Below are 14,850 nucleotides of genomic sequence, written 5' to 3' on the forward strand. Positions count from 1 at the left end.
TTTTTGTTATTTTAGATGCATTGTACTTGGAAAGTAAGTATACTTCACTAAACTGTAAGAAATGAAAAGTTATTTAATTTTACTATCTAGAAAGTTACTTTTTATTTCAATAGGTTGGGTGGTTGAAAGTGAAGAGGTAAGCTCAAGGATTTGAACCACATCATAGATGGAGAAGAATGTAGTATTCCAAGTTCCCTTTCACAATCCTTATACACTGCACTGTAGGCAAAGTGAAGATAGTGCTTTAGACAGTCAGTATAAAATGGCAGCAATTATACCTATGTTAAAATTATTGTGATTAATGAATTACATGACGATATATTAAAAAACTTACCACAGTATCTAGCTCTTTAAAACAGTAGCTAGGGTTATTTTCAGAAGTCCTTTTTACTAATATTGTCTGTTAATCTTTACAGTGAGCTGTGGAATGACTTGTAAGTCCTAAAGCAAATCTTCTAGAATTTTGATTGAAATTAATTTTGGTTGAAATGTAAATTTTACACACTAATAGAATTTAGTCTCTTCCCCCAAGAACAGTTGTCTTCTATGTCTGCTGTGGTTAACATGTATTGCAGTCACATTCACGTTGCTAGTAGAAATCACCCAACCAAGAGAAGCTTGTGGAAAAAACAGATTTATTTTGGCTTATAGGCTCAAGGGGAAGCTCCATGACAGCAGGCAAAACGATGGCATGAGCAGAGTGTAGACATCACTCCCTGGCCAACATAAGGTGGACCATAGAAACAGGAGATTGTGCCAAACACTGGCATGGGGAAACTGGCTATCACACCCATAAGCCTACCCACAACAATACACTACCTCCAGAAGGCATTAAGTCTAAAATCTCCATCAGCTGGGAACCTAGCATTCAGAATGCCTAAGTTTATGGGATTCACCTGAATCAAACCACTGTTGGGCCTTGAGAGGACCGGGCGTGAGGCCTACTGGAACTTCCTGAGCCTAGCTAAAGTTTGGTGACCTGTCTCTGGCCAGTTAGGACTCAGCAAGACGCCTAATGGCTTCTTGTCTACTACTTCCGAGCAGGAGTGGGAATTATCATTTCAATAGTCACAGTTTACTATTGGCCCTGACCTCTTCCCCCATCCTAACATCCCCACCTTCGTCCCCAACATTATATTGGCAACTGCTTATAACAATAAAGCAAGTTCCTGCTTTGACAAGACTCCCGACTCAGTGTGGTTTTTCTCCAGTGACTAGGAGAGGTTCTGAGTCGTCCAATGCTCATCCTTCTCCTCAACCCCTTGGAAGGAACCAGTGGGCCTGGTCCTTCCTCAGCACTACCTACCCACTGGGGAGGAGCCCAGAAAAACCACCACATTCCACCCCTGGCCCCCATAAACTGATATCCACACATGATGTAAAATACAATGCATTCAGTCCAACTTTAAGAGTACCCATAGTTTTATCAATTCCAATGATATTCATACATCCTGTGGTGGTTTGATTCAGGTGTCCCCCATAAACTTAGGTGTTCTGAATGCTAGGTTCCCAGCTGATGGATATTTGGGAATTAATGCCTCCTGGAGGGACTGTATTGTTGGGGGTGGGCTTATGGGTACTAAAGCCAGTTTCCCCAGTGTTTGGCACACTCTCCTGTTGCGGTGGTCCACCTTACGTTGGCCAGTGGGTGATGTCCACCCTCTACTCATGCCATCGTTTTCCCCTGCCATCGTGGAGCTTCCCCTCGAGCCTGTAAGCCAAAATAAACCACTTTTTCCCAGAAGCTGCTCTTGGTTGGGTGGTTTCTAACAGCAATGTGAACCTGACTGCAACACATCCCCATAGTCCATGATCTCTAAACTGAGACATAATACCAAAAAAAAAAAGAAATCCCCCCAAAATCCATAATGGCACAGAATAAACATTCACACTGCAAAAGATGTAATCTCTTAATGGCAACTGAACATGCAGCAGATCACCCAAAGATTTCATTTTTTCTGTGCCATATCCCTCTGCTCACACCAGTTCATTTCTATGCATACAAAGCAAACTTGCACAACTTCTCAGGACATGAGCATAACAGCAAGCTTCTCATACATACTGCTAGCCCAGGCAAAGCTCTTTCTCACCCTCATAAGCCAAACCTTATAATCCATAGTTCTTATTGCATTCAGGTCTTGAAGCTCTGACCAGAATAGTCCATCAAGCTGTATTTACAGCACTGCAAAGCATCTCTTAGGCCAAGGTTTCAAATCCTTCCACAACCCTCTTGAAAATCAGCTCCACAAGGCCAAAGTCACACAGTCAAGTGTCTAGTAGCAACCGCACTCCTTGGTACCATGTTACTGTTGCAGTCAGGTTCACATTCCTGGTAGAAATCACCAAACCAAGAACAGCTTGTGGGGAGGTTTATTTTGGCTTATAGGCTCAAGGGGGAAGCTCCAGGATGGCAGGAAAAACGATGGCATGAGCAGAGTGTAGACATCACTTCCTGGCCAACATAAGGTGGACCATAGCAACAGGAGAGTGTGCCAAACACTGGCATGGGGAAACTGGCTATCACACCCATAAGCCCACCCCCAACAATACACTACCACCAGAAGGCATTAATTCTAAAATCTCCATCAGCTGGGAACCTAGCATTCAGAACGCCTAAGTTTATGGGGTTCACCTGAATCAAACCACCACAACATGCATTCCCAAAAGTTCATGTAATAACACCTTAATCCCCAATGTCACATGCTACTGGTATCTAGAGGTGTGGCCTTGAGGAGACAATTAGAACTGGATGAGGTCATGGCAGTGAATCCCCTATAATGTTATTAGTAGCTTCATTAGAAAAGGAAGAGTGTTGAGTTGGTACACTTGCCATGTGATGTCTTCAGCCGTGTTATGAAGCAACAAAAGGCTTTGTATCACAAGATACTGAATAGATGTTAATCACACTCTTGGACTTCCTAGCCTCCAGAACCATGAGTCAGATAAGGGTCTAATCTTTATTGATTTATTGGTTTGAGAGCAACAGAGAGAGAGAGAGGAAGAGGGAGAGAGAGAGAGAATGGGCATGCCAGGGCCTCCAGCCACTGCAAACAAACTCCAGATCCCCTTGTGCATCTAGCTTACGTGGGTGCTAGGGAATAGAGCCTCAAACCAGGGTCCTTAGGCTTCACAGGCAAGCACTTAACTGCTAAGCCATCTCTCCAGCCAAAGGTTCTAATCTTTTTATTTAAAAAAACATTTTTATTGACAACTTCCTTAATTATAGAATATAAACTATAATAATTCCCTCCCATTTCCCCTCCACAAATGCATTCTCCATCATATGCACTCCTTCTCTCAATCAGTCTCTCATTTTGATACCATCATCTTTTCCTCCTATTATGAGGGTCTTGTGAAGGTGGTACTAGGCACTGTAAGGTCATAGATATCAAGGCCAATTTCTGTCTGAACGATTGTATTGTAAGCAGTCCTACCATTCCTTTGGCTCTTACATTCTTTCCACCACCTTTTCCGCAATGGATGCTGAGCCTTTGAAGGTGTGATAGGGATGTTTCAGTGCTGAACACTCCAGTCTCTTCTTCTCAACACTATGATACCTTTGAGTAATCCAAGTGGTCACTACCACCTGAAAATAATAGCTTATCTAACCAAAAGTGAGAGTAGCATTAATATTTGGGTATGAATGTTAAGAAAAGTGCTTAAAGAGTAGTTTGGTAGGATAATAGATACATTTTGCCAGACAGGAACAGGCATTACCCTCCTAGGACTCATGACCTCCCCTGCCATAGGCTTTTGATTAGGTTTTCAGTACTAGTCATGTATTCCCTACAATAGAGTGGGCCTCCAGTCCAATTAGAGAGCAGTTGTTTTCCCCATAACAGACACACCATTATTGCACCTGTTCTGGTTGGCCAAAATTAAGACTCACAGTGTATACTGTTATCACCATTGATGACTTCTGTCTCCAACAGGGCTGGATGCAGCACATGTTTTCATATCTTTCTGTCAATTGGTCTACAGGGAGGAGCTTATCACCTCAGCTTCATTTCTCAGTGACCTTACCATCAAAGCATGTGGAGTCTTCAGCAATAGAGGCTTATCATCTATTTCTGGTGGGAACCAAGAGCCTTGGCAATGGCCTATAATGTTTTGGGGGCATTAGGTACTTCTCTGGCCAACAACTTACTAGATGGTATCCCATCCCTGGCACTGAAATTTTTCTACTAATAGTCTATAGCTTCTGGGTGTGCCATTATCCAAAAATGTAGGCTTCCATATGGCTTATTCATAACATCTTGAATTTTGATTAACTCTCCCCTCACCCTTCTTTTACTCAATCTTTTCCCATTACCTCACATAGGCCATTGCACCCCCAGTACTCTGTACATCTACTTACATATATAAAATACCACCCCCCTAAGTCCTCCCTCCATTATAGCATTTTTCTACTGACTGGCCTCTACTATCAATTTTTATTCCAACTCATATACAAGTCCAAACATTTGTAGCTATGATCCACATATGAGAGAGAACATGTGATGCTTGGCTTTCTGGGCCTGGGATACCTCACTTAGTATAATCCTTTTCAGGTTCATCCATTTCCCTGAAAATTTCATAATTTCATATTTCTTTACCATTGAATACACCACCATTGTATACATGTACCACATATTCATTACCCATTCATTAGTTCAGGGACAACCAGGCTGGTTCAGTTTCCTAGCTACTGTGAATAGAGCAGCAATAAATATGGTTGAATAAGTATTTCTAAGGTAGTGAGAAGAGTCCTTATGATATATGCTTAGGAGTGGTATAGCTGGGTCATATGATAAATCTACTTTTAGCTATCTCAAGAACCTCCACATTGATTTTTCCACAAAGGCTGTACAAGATTACATTCCCACCAACAGTGTAGAAGGGTTCCTCTTTTTTAGCATCCTCACTAGCATTTAGTCATGTTTTCATGATGAAGTCAATTCTGACAGGAGTGAGACAGAATCTCAGAGTAGTTTTAATTTGAATTTCCCTGATGACCCAGGATGTAGACCATTTTTTAGATGTTTATATGCCATCTGTATTTCTTCTTTTGAGAATTTTCTATTTTGTTCCATAGCCATTTTTTAATATTAAGAACATATTTCATATGGCTACATCATGTGATGGTACCATCTTATCCCTCCTACTTGCCCCCATTTTGCAGGGGGCTTGCCTCAACGTGGTTGCTGGTATTCTCCATGGGGGTGTGGTTATGTGTTGTGGGAGCAACAGTCAGTTATTTGGGGAAGCAGTGCCTCTAGTATAGCCCATTTTTAAAATATATATTTTTTCTATTTGAGAGAAAGAGGAAGAGAGAGGGAGAATGGGAAAGTGTCACTTTGTGCATCTGGCTTGTTGAGGATACTGGAGAATCAAACCTCAGTCCTTAGGTCTTGCAGGCAAGTGCCTTAACCACTGAGCCACCTCACTACACTTCCCTGCTTTTTTATTGACAATTTCCATAATTGTAGACAATAACCCATGATAATTCCCTCCCTCCCCCCACTTTCCCTTTGAAATTCTACTCTGCATCATATCCCCCCTCCCCCTCTCAATCAGTCTTTATTTTGATGTCATCATCTCTTCTTCCTATTATGAAGGTCTTGTGTAGGTAGTGTCAGGCACTGTGAGGTCATGGATAGCCAAGCCATTTTGTGTCTGGAGGAGCACATTGTAAGAAGTCCTACCCTTCTTTTGGCTTTTACATTCTTTTTGACACCTCTTCTACAATGCACTCTGAGCCTTGGAAGATATGATAGAGATATTTCAGTACTGAGCACTCCTCTGTCACTTCTTCTCAGCACCATAGTGCCTTCAGAGTCATCCCAAAGTTGGCACCATCTGAAAAGAGAAACTTCTCTAACCAAAAGTGAGAGTAGCATTAATATATGGGTATGAACATTAAGAGAAGTACTTACTGGGAAGTTTGGTGAGCATAATATATGTATTTAACCAGATACCAGCAGATGTTACACCCCTAGGGCTCATGACTACCATGGTTTAGGTTTTCAGTGTCAGGGATGTATTCCCTCCCATGAAGTGGGCCTCCAGTCCAATTAAAGAGTGGTTGGTTTCCCCCAGAACAGACATGCCACTATTGTATCCACTATCTCACTTGGTCTGACTGGCCAAATTTAAGGCTTGCAGTGTCCACTGCTGATTATCTCCACTGGTAATTTCTCTCTCTCCCATTGAATTGCATGCAGCATAGCTTTTGCCAGCTTTCTCTCAGCTGGTCTATATGGAGGAGGTTTTCAGCTCAGCTCCAGCAGGATTTCTCAGTGACTGTACAGCCCAAGTATGTGGAGTCTTCAGCAATAGAGTCTTACCATCTATTCCTGGTGGGAAACCAAGAGCCTTGGCAATGGCCTGCAGTGTTTGGGTGGTATCAGTGATCTCCCTGCCCAACAACTCATTGGAAGGCATCCCATCACTAGCATTGAAAATTTTCTAGTAAAAATCTATGGCTTCTGAGTGTTCCATTGTCCAAAAAAGTAGGTTTCCATATGACTTATTTATATCCTCTTAGATTTTGATTAGCCCTCCCTCTACCTTTCCTTTACTCAGTCTCTTCCCCTGACCTCACTTAGGCCTTTTCACCCCCATTAATCTTACATATGTATAATACTACTTACATATAGATGATACCATCATCCCTTTATATTCCCTTTCTAGATTACTTGCATCTGCTACTGAGTTTTATTCCTACTCACATAGAAGTCTAACCATTAGTAGCTAGGATCCACATATGAGAGAGAACATGTGACATTTGGCTTTCTGGGCCTGAGTTATCTCACTAAGTATAATCCTTTTCCGATCCATCCACTTTCCTGTAAATTTCACAATTTCATTTTTCTTTACCACTTAGTAGAACTCCATTGTGTAAATGTGCCACATCTTCATTATTGACTCATCAGTTGAGGTACATCTAGGCTGGTTCCATTCCCAAACTATTGTGAATAGAGTGGAAATAAACGTGATTGAACAAGTCCTTAGGATATATGCCTAGGAGTGGTATAGCTGGATCATATGTTAATTCTAATTTTAGCTGTCTCAGGAACCTCCACACTGATTTCCACAATGGCTGGACTAGGCTGCATTCCCACTCTTTTTCCGCATCCTCGCCAGCATTTATGGTCATTCGATTTCATGACAGTAGCCAATCTGACAGGAGTGAGATGGAATCTCCATGTAGTTTTAATCTGCATTTCGCTGATGACTAGAGATGTAAACTTTTTTTTAGAGGTTTATATGCCATCTATATTTCTTCTTTTCAGAGCTCTTTATTTAGTTCCATAGCCCATTTTTAAATGGGTTGTTTGATTTATTATTATTTAGTTTTTTAAGTTCTTTTTATATCATAGATATCAATCCTCTGTCAGATGTACAACCGGCAAAGATTTTCTCCCAATCTGTAGGTTACCTCTGTTCTGTTCACAGTGTCCTTTGCTGTACAAAAGCTTTGTAATTTCATGAGGTCCCACGGTTGGTCTGTGGTTTCATTTCCTGAGCACCTGGACCAATATGTTGAAGGGTTTCCCCTGCTCTTTCCTCTATCAGTTTCAGGTCTGATATTAAGGTCTTTGACCCATTTGGACTTAATTCTTGTGCTTGGAGAGAGAAAAGGATCTATTCTCATCCTTCTACAGACACATATCCAGTTTTCCCAGCACCATTTGCTAAAGAAGCTGTCTTTTTTTCCAATGAGTAGGGTTTTTTGTTGTTGTTGTTTCTTTCTTTTGCTTTGTTTGTTTGTTTGCTTTTATTTTTATTTATTTATTTGAGAGCAACAGACAGAGAAAGAGGCAGAGAGGGAGAGAGAGAGAGAATGGGCATGCCAGGGCCTCCAGCCACTGCAAACGAACTCCAGACATGTGCACCCCCTTGCACATCTGGCTAACGTGGGTCCTGGGGAACTGAGCCTCGAACTGGGGTCCTTAGGCTTCACAGGCAAGTGCTTAGCTGCTAAGCCATCTCTCCAGCCCTTGTTTTGTTTTTTGTCAAAGATCAGGTGGCTATAGTTACCCGGACTTGCATCTGGGTCCTCTATTCTACATTGACCTGCATGCCTGTTTTTGTGCCAGTACCATGTTGTATTTGTTACTATGGCTCTGGTTAAAATCACATATGGTTAAACCACCAGCCTTATTTTTGTTGCTCAAAGTTGGTTTAGATAGCCAAGGTTTTTTGTGCTTCCAAATGAATTTTTGTTTTTGCTTTTTCTATTTCTGTGAGGAATGCCATTGGAATTTTTGTGGGGATTGTATTAAATGCACAGATTCCTTTTGGTAAGATTCCATTTTCACAATATTTATTCTTCCAATCCAAGAACATAGGATGTCTTTGCATTTCCTAGTGTCATCTGCAAATTTTGTCTTGAGTGTTTTTAAGTTTTCATTGTAGAGATCCTTCACTTCCTTAGTTGGGTTTATTCCAAGGTACTTTTTTTTTTTTTATTGAGGCAGTTGTGAATGGGAGTGATCCTCTGATTTCATCCTCTGTGTTGTTGTTGTTACCATATAGGAAGACTACTAATTTCTGTGTGTTTATTTTGTATCCTGCTACATGGCTATAGGTGTTTATCTAACAGTTTGCTGGTAGAGTCTTTAGGTTCCTTTATATATAGAATCATATCATCTGCAAATAATGATAATTTGGTCTCTTCCTTTCCAATTTGTATCCTTTTTATGTGTCTCTTGCCTTATTGCTATGGTTAAGACTTCCAGTACTATATTAAATAAAAGTGGGGACAGTGGACACCCTTGTCTTATCCTGATTTTAGTGGAAAAGCTTCAAGTTTTTCTCCATCTAGTATTATTTAGGCTGCAGGTTTGTCATATATAGCCTATATTATGTTGAGATATGTTCCTTCTTTTCCCAGTCTCTGTAGGACTTTTATCATGAAGGGATGTTGGATTTTGTCAAATGCTTTTTCTGCATCTAATGAGATGATCATGTGATTTTTGTCCTTCAGACCATTAGTATGTGACATTTATCAACTTGTGATGCTGAACCATCCCTGCATCTCTGAGATAAAGCCTACTTGGTCAGGGTGAACAATCTTTCTGATATATTCTTGTATTGTTTGCCAATATTTTGTTGAGAATTTTTGCATCTATGTTCATGGGGGAAATAGGGCTGTAATTTTCTTTTCTTGTTCTACCTTTGGTTTTGGTATCAGGGTGATGCTGGCTTCATAGAAGGAGTTTGGTATGATTCCTTCCTTTCTATCTTATGGAAAAGTCTGAGAGGCATTGGTGTTAGTTCTTCCATGAAAGTCTGGTAAGATTCACCAGTGAATCCATCTAGGGCTGGACTTTTTTCAATTGGGAAAATTTTTATAACTGCTTGAATCTCCATACTTGTTATAGGTCTGTTTAAGTGGTTAATCTCATCTTGATTTAATTTTGGTAGGTTATATATGCCAAGGAAAGCATCCATTTCTCTCAGATTTTCAAACTTAGTGGAGTTCATGTCTTTATAGTATGTCCCTATTTTTAAAAAATTTCTTGGTATCTCTTATGATGGTGTCTTTTTCATCTCTAATTTTATTAATTTGTATCTCTTCTGTCATGCTTTTGGTCAGATTTGCTAAGAGTTTATCAATCTTTTTTATCCTTTCAAAGACCCAATTCTTTCTTTCATTGATTCTTTGGATTGTTTTTCTGGTTTCTATTTCAATAATTTCTGCTCAAATTTTTATTACTTCTTCCCATCTACTGATTTCCGGTTTGCTTTGTTCTTCTTTTTCCAAGGCCTTAAGGTGAAACATTGAGTTGTTTACTTGTGACCTTTCTAATTTCTTAATATAGGCACTTAAAGCTATAAAGTTCCCTCTTAGGACTGCTTTCATTGTGTCCCAAAGGTTTTGGTATATTGTGTTTTCATTATCATTTGATTGTATGAATTTTTTGATTTCCTTTTTGATTTCTTCATTGACCCATTCATCATTTAGTAGTGTATTGTTTAGTTTCCATGATTTTGTGTATGCTCTATAGCTTTGCTTGTTATTGATTTGTAGTTTGATCCCATTGTGATCAGAGTACAAGGAATTATTTCAATTTTCCTGAATTTATTAAGATTGTGCTGGAGAGATGGCTTAGTGGTTAAGTGCTTGCCTGTGAAGCCTAAGGACCCTGGTTCTAGGCTCGATTACCCAGGACCCACATTAGCCAGATGCACAAGGGGGCGCATTTGTCTGGAGTTCATTTGCAGTGGCTGGAGGGCCTGGCACACCCATTCTCTCTTTCTTTCTGCCTTTCTCTCTGTGTCTGTTGCTCTCAAATAAATAAATAATTAATTAACCAAAAAATTAAAAAACAAGATTGCTTTGTGTCCTAATATATGCTGCTGAGAAAAATGTATTGTACAGCATTTGGATGGAATGTTCTGTTTATATCTGTTAGGTCCATTTGTTCAATGACCTCATTTAATCCAGATGTCTCTCTGTTTATTTTTTGCTGGGATGTGACCTGTTGATTGATGAAAGAACGGTGTTGAAGTCACCCACTACAACTGTGTTTGGTGTTATCTGTGACCTTAGTTCATGTCTTGTGTTGACCTCCTTATTTCATTAAATTGGTTTCCTGTGTCTTCTTTGATTCCTTTGATTTCCTTTTCAATTTCTTTGAGCATATTTATAATCATTCTTTTGAAATCTTTCTCAGGCATTTCTTCTAAATCAGTCTCACTGGAGGTCATTTCTGATGGATTAATACTTTTGGGTGGGTTTATATTGTCTTAATTTTTGTGTTTCTTGTATTATAATGTAGAGACTTTTGCATCTTGGATTAATTTAATGCCTGGGTTTTCTAATTATCTGCCGTGTTATTAGATGTATCAATCGATCTGATTTTATATATCTTCAGGGTAGGAGTTTAAAGTGCAATGTATGGCTCTTAAGTCTCTCAGAGTAACCATAAAAGTGACCCTAGGTCTTAGGTTTGCCTATTATGAGAGTATTCTAGTAGGCTAGGTGGAACAAACTACAGGCAAATTCCAAAATTTAACTAAACAACATACACAGTCAATGAAAACATAGCACAGAGTATTTATGCAATAGCAGGTATTATGACAAACAGATTCTCGAACAAAGTCACAGCCCATAAGGATGTGTGTTGCCCCACACCCTTAATCCTGTCAACTGGGAGGCTGAGATTTCTGGTTTGTAGAGGGTTACAAAGTCAGATTGTGACCAAGTGAAACACTTCCCCAGTAAACAGCAGAAGAGGAGACAAAGCCTCTATAAACCAGCAAGCAACAAATGATAAGCCAAAATGCAGCTTAGTTAAGAATGGCAAATCTGACCACTCATCAAATTTAACATATAAATTTACCCTGACATGGAAGGTGCAATTGGCACTTCTGATGCAAGCCCAAATACCAGGCTTTTTTGATGGGTACTGACCTAGAGTAATCCCAGTTACCTTTTGGGATGGCTTTGGTCTCACTTATGCTGAACACCCACTTGGGTCCCTCTTTGCTGCAGTGTACCCTCAGGTAGGCTGGCTTTGTCAGCAGGTTGCTGCTCTGATTGCCTGTGCCAGTTGCTGTGTAGGTGAGTTCCCTTCCCCAGGTCTCTGGTGCTTGCTGCCACTTGGGTTGGCAGTGGGGGTAAGGGAGGCTGTGGATGGTAGCTGAAGTTCTCCTACTGGACCTCATGATCCTCTTCCTCACAAGCCACTCTGTTGGTCCCTGCTGTCCTCCCTCCACATTTCTTGAATTTGCTAGGAGGGCAGAATGAGTGGAAAAGTCTCCCCTGGCTTTTTCTGTGGCTCAGGCTGAGCCTGGCAGCTGTGGCCACACAGACCTGGTGCTGCCACTGCCAGAGCCACTTTTGCCTGCTTCTGCAGTCTCTAGATGGTCTGGATATTTCCTACTTGTCTGCTGCAGCTGATAATTCCTTATACACCTCACTTTTTAGTACAAGTGTAATTTAGGGGCTGGAGAGATGGCTTATCAGTTAAGGCATTTGCTTGCAAACCCAGAGGATCCTGGTTTGACTCTCTAAGACCCACATAAAACAGATGCACAAGGGGACACATGTATCTGGAGTTCATTTGCAGTCACTAGATGCCCTGGTGTGCCCGTTCTCTCTCTCTCACTCTCCCTCTTTCTTGCTCTCAAATGAATAAACATTTTTTTAAAAAAGAGTATAGTTTTTTTTGTTTTTTTTTTTTTGAGGTAGGGTCTCATTCTAGCCCAGACTGACCTGGAATTCACTATGTAGTCTCAGGGTGGCCTTGAACTCATGGCACTTTTCCTACCTCTGCCTCCCAAGTGCTAGGATTAAAGATGTGGGCCACCATGCCTGGTATAGCCCATTTTTAATTGGGTTGTTTGATTTATTATTTAGTTTTCTGAGTTCTTTGTGCATATTATGTATTAATATTCTGTCGGATATATAGCTGGCAAAGATTTTCTCTCATTCTGCAGATTACCTCTTTGCTCTATTCATAGTGTCCTTTGCTGTACAAAAGCTTTGTAATTTCATGAGGCCCAATGGTTGATTAATGACTTTATTTCCTGATCCACTGGGGTTATATTCAGAAAGTTATTACCTATGCCAGTATGTTGAAGTTTCCCCTCTACTTTTTCCTCTAGCAGTTTCAGAGTTTCAGGCTTATATTAATCTTGGATCAATTTGGACGTCTATTTTATTCTTTTTTTAAATTTTTTTATTTTTTAAAATTATTTATTTATTTATTTGAGAGCGACAGACACAGAGAGAAAGACAGATAGAGGAAGAGAGAGAGAATGGGCACGCCAGGGCTTCCAGCCTCTGCAAACGAACTCCAGACGCGTGCGCCCCCTTGTGCATCTGGCTAACGTGGGACCTGGGGAACCGAGCCTCGAACCGGGGTCCTTAGACTTCACAGGCAAGCGCTTAACCGCTAAGCCATCTCTCCAGCCCGATTTTATTCTTCTATCTATAGACAAACTAGGTTTTCTAGCACCATTTGTTTAAGAGGCTGTCTTTTTGCCAATGAATATTTTTGGCATTTTTGCCAAAAATCAGGTGGCTATAGTTGCCTGGATTTACATCTGGGTCTTCTGTTCTACTGATCATTGTCTTTGTGCCAGTACCATGCTGGTTTTGTTACTATGGCTCTGAAATATAGCTTAAAATCAAATATGGTGATATTGCCAGCCTTATTTTTGGCTCAAAACTGTTTGGGCTACTTGAGTATTTGAGGTTTTTTTTTTTTTTTTTGGTGTGTGTGTGTGTGTGTGTGTGTGTGTGTGCTTCCAAATGAATTTCAGGAGTTTTTTTCTATTTCTGTGAAGAATGCCTTAGGAATTTAAAAAAATGTTTAATTTATTTATTTTGCAGAGAAAGAGGGGGAGAGAGAGAATGGGTGTGCCAGGGCCCCCAGCCAATGCAAACAAACTCCAGACGCACGCGCCCCTTTGTGCATCTGGTTAATGTGGGTCCTGGAGAATCGAACATGGGTCCTTTGGCTTTGCAGGCAAGCACCTTAACCACTAAGCCATCCCTCCAGCCCCCTGCCTTAGGAATTCTGATGGGGAATGCATTAAATGTGTAGTTTGATTGTAGTTGGGTAAGATTAACATTTTCACAATGTTGATTCTTCCAACTTAAGAATATGGGCTGAGATGCACAAAGTGGCACAAGCATCTGGAGTTTGATTGCAGCAGCTGGAGGCCCTGGAGCACCCATTCATTCTCTCTCTCTCTCCTTCTGCTTATAAATAATTAAAATAAAATATTTTTTAAAGTAAAAAAAAAAAAGAATATGGGCTGTCTTTCCATTTCCTTGTGTCTTCTACAATTTCTCTCTTGAGTGTCTTAAAGTTTTCATTATAGAGATCCTTCACTTCCTTGTTAGGGTTATTCCAAAGTAAAGAATTTTTTTGAGGGAATTTTGAATAGGACTTCCTGATTTCATCCTCAGCATGTTTGTTGTTAGTATATAGGAAAGCTAGTAATTTTTGTGTGTTTATTTTGTATCCTGCTATATTGCTGAAAGTACTTATCAGCTCTAACAGTTTTCTGGTAGTCTTTAGGATCACATATGTATAGAATCATGTCATCTGCAAATAAGTATAATTTTATCTCTTCCTTTCCAACTTGTATCCCTTTTATATGTGTCTCTTGCCTTATTGTTATAGCCAAGACTTCTAGAACTATGTTAAATAAAAGAGGGAGCAGTAGACACCCTTGTCTTCTTCCTAATTTTAGTAGAAAACCTTCAATGTTTCCCCATTTAGTATTATGTTGGCTCTTGGTTTGTCATAAATAGCCTTTATTATGTTGAGATATGTTCTTCTAGTCCCAGTTTCTATAGGACTTTTACCATGAAGGGAAGTTGGATTTTGTCAAATGCCTTTTTTGCATCTATTGAGATGATCATGTGATTTTTGTCCTTCGGTCCATTTATATAGTGTATTACATTTATCAATTTGCATAGGTTGAATCATCCCTGCATATCTGGGATAAAGCCTACTTGGTTGGGGTGAATGATTTTTTTTTGACATATTCTTGTATTTTGTTTGCCAATATTTTGTTGAGAATTTTTTCATGTATGTTCATGAGGGAGATTGGTAATTTTTATTTTATTTTGGTTTTGTCTTTGGTATCATAGTGAGGCTGGCTTTGCAGAAGGAGTGTGGTAATAGTCCTTCCTTCTCTATTTTATTGAGAAGCATTGGTGTTCTTCTTTTAAGGTCTAGTAAAATTCACCAGTGAATCCACCTGGGCCTGACTTTTTTTAGTTGGGAGATGTTTTATAACTGCTTGTATCTCCATCCTTGTTAGAGGTCTATTTAAATGGTTGATCTCATCTTGATTTAATTTGGGTAGGTCATGTAAATCTAGGAAAGCATACATTTC

This window comes from Jaculus jaculus, chromosome 4, assembly GCF_020740685.1.
Source record: "Jaculus jaculus isolate mJacJac1 chromosome 4, mJacJac1.mat.Y.cur, whole genome shotgun sequence".
In the NCBI taxonomy this organism is placed as follows: Eukaryota; Metazoa; Chordata; class Mammalia; order Rodentia; family Dipodidae; genus Jaculus; species Jaculus jaculus.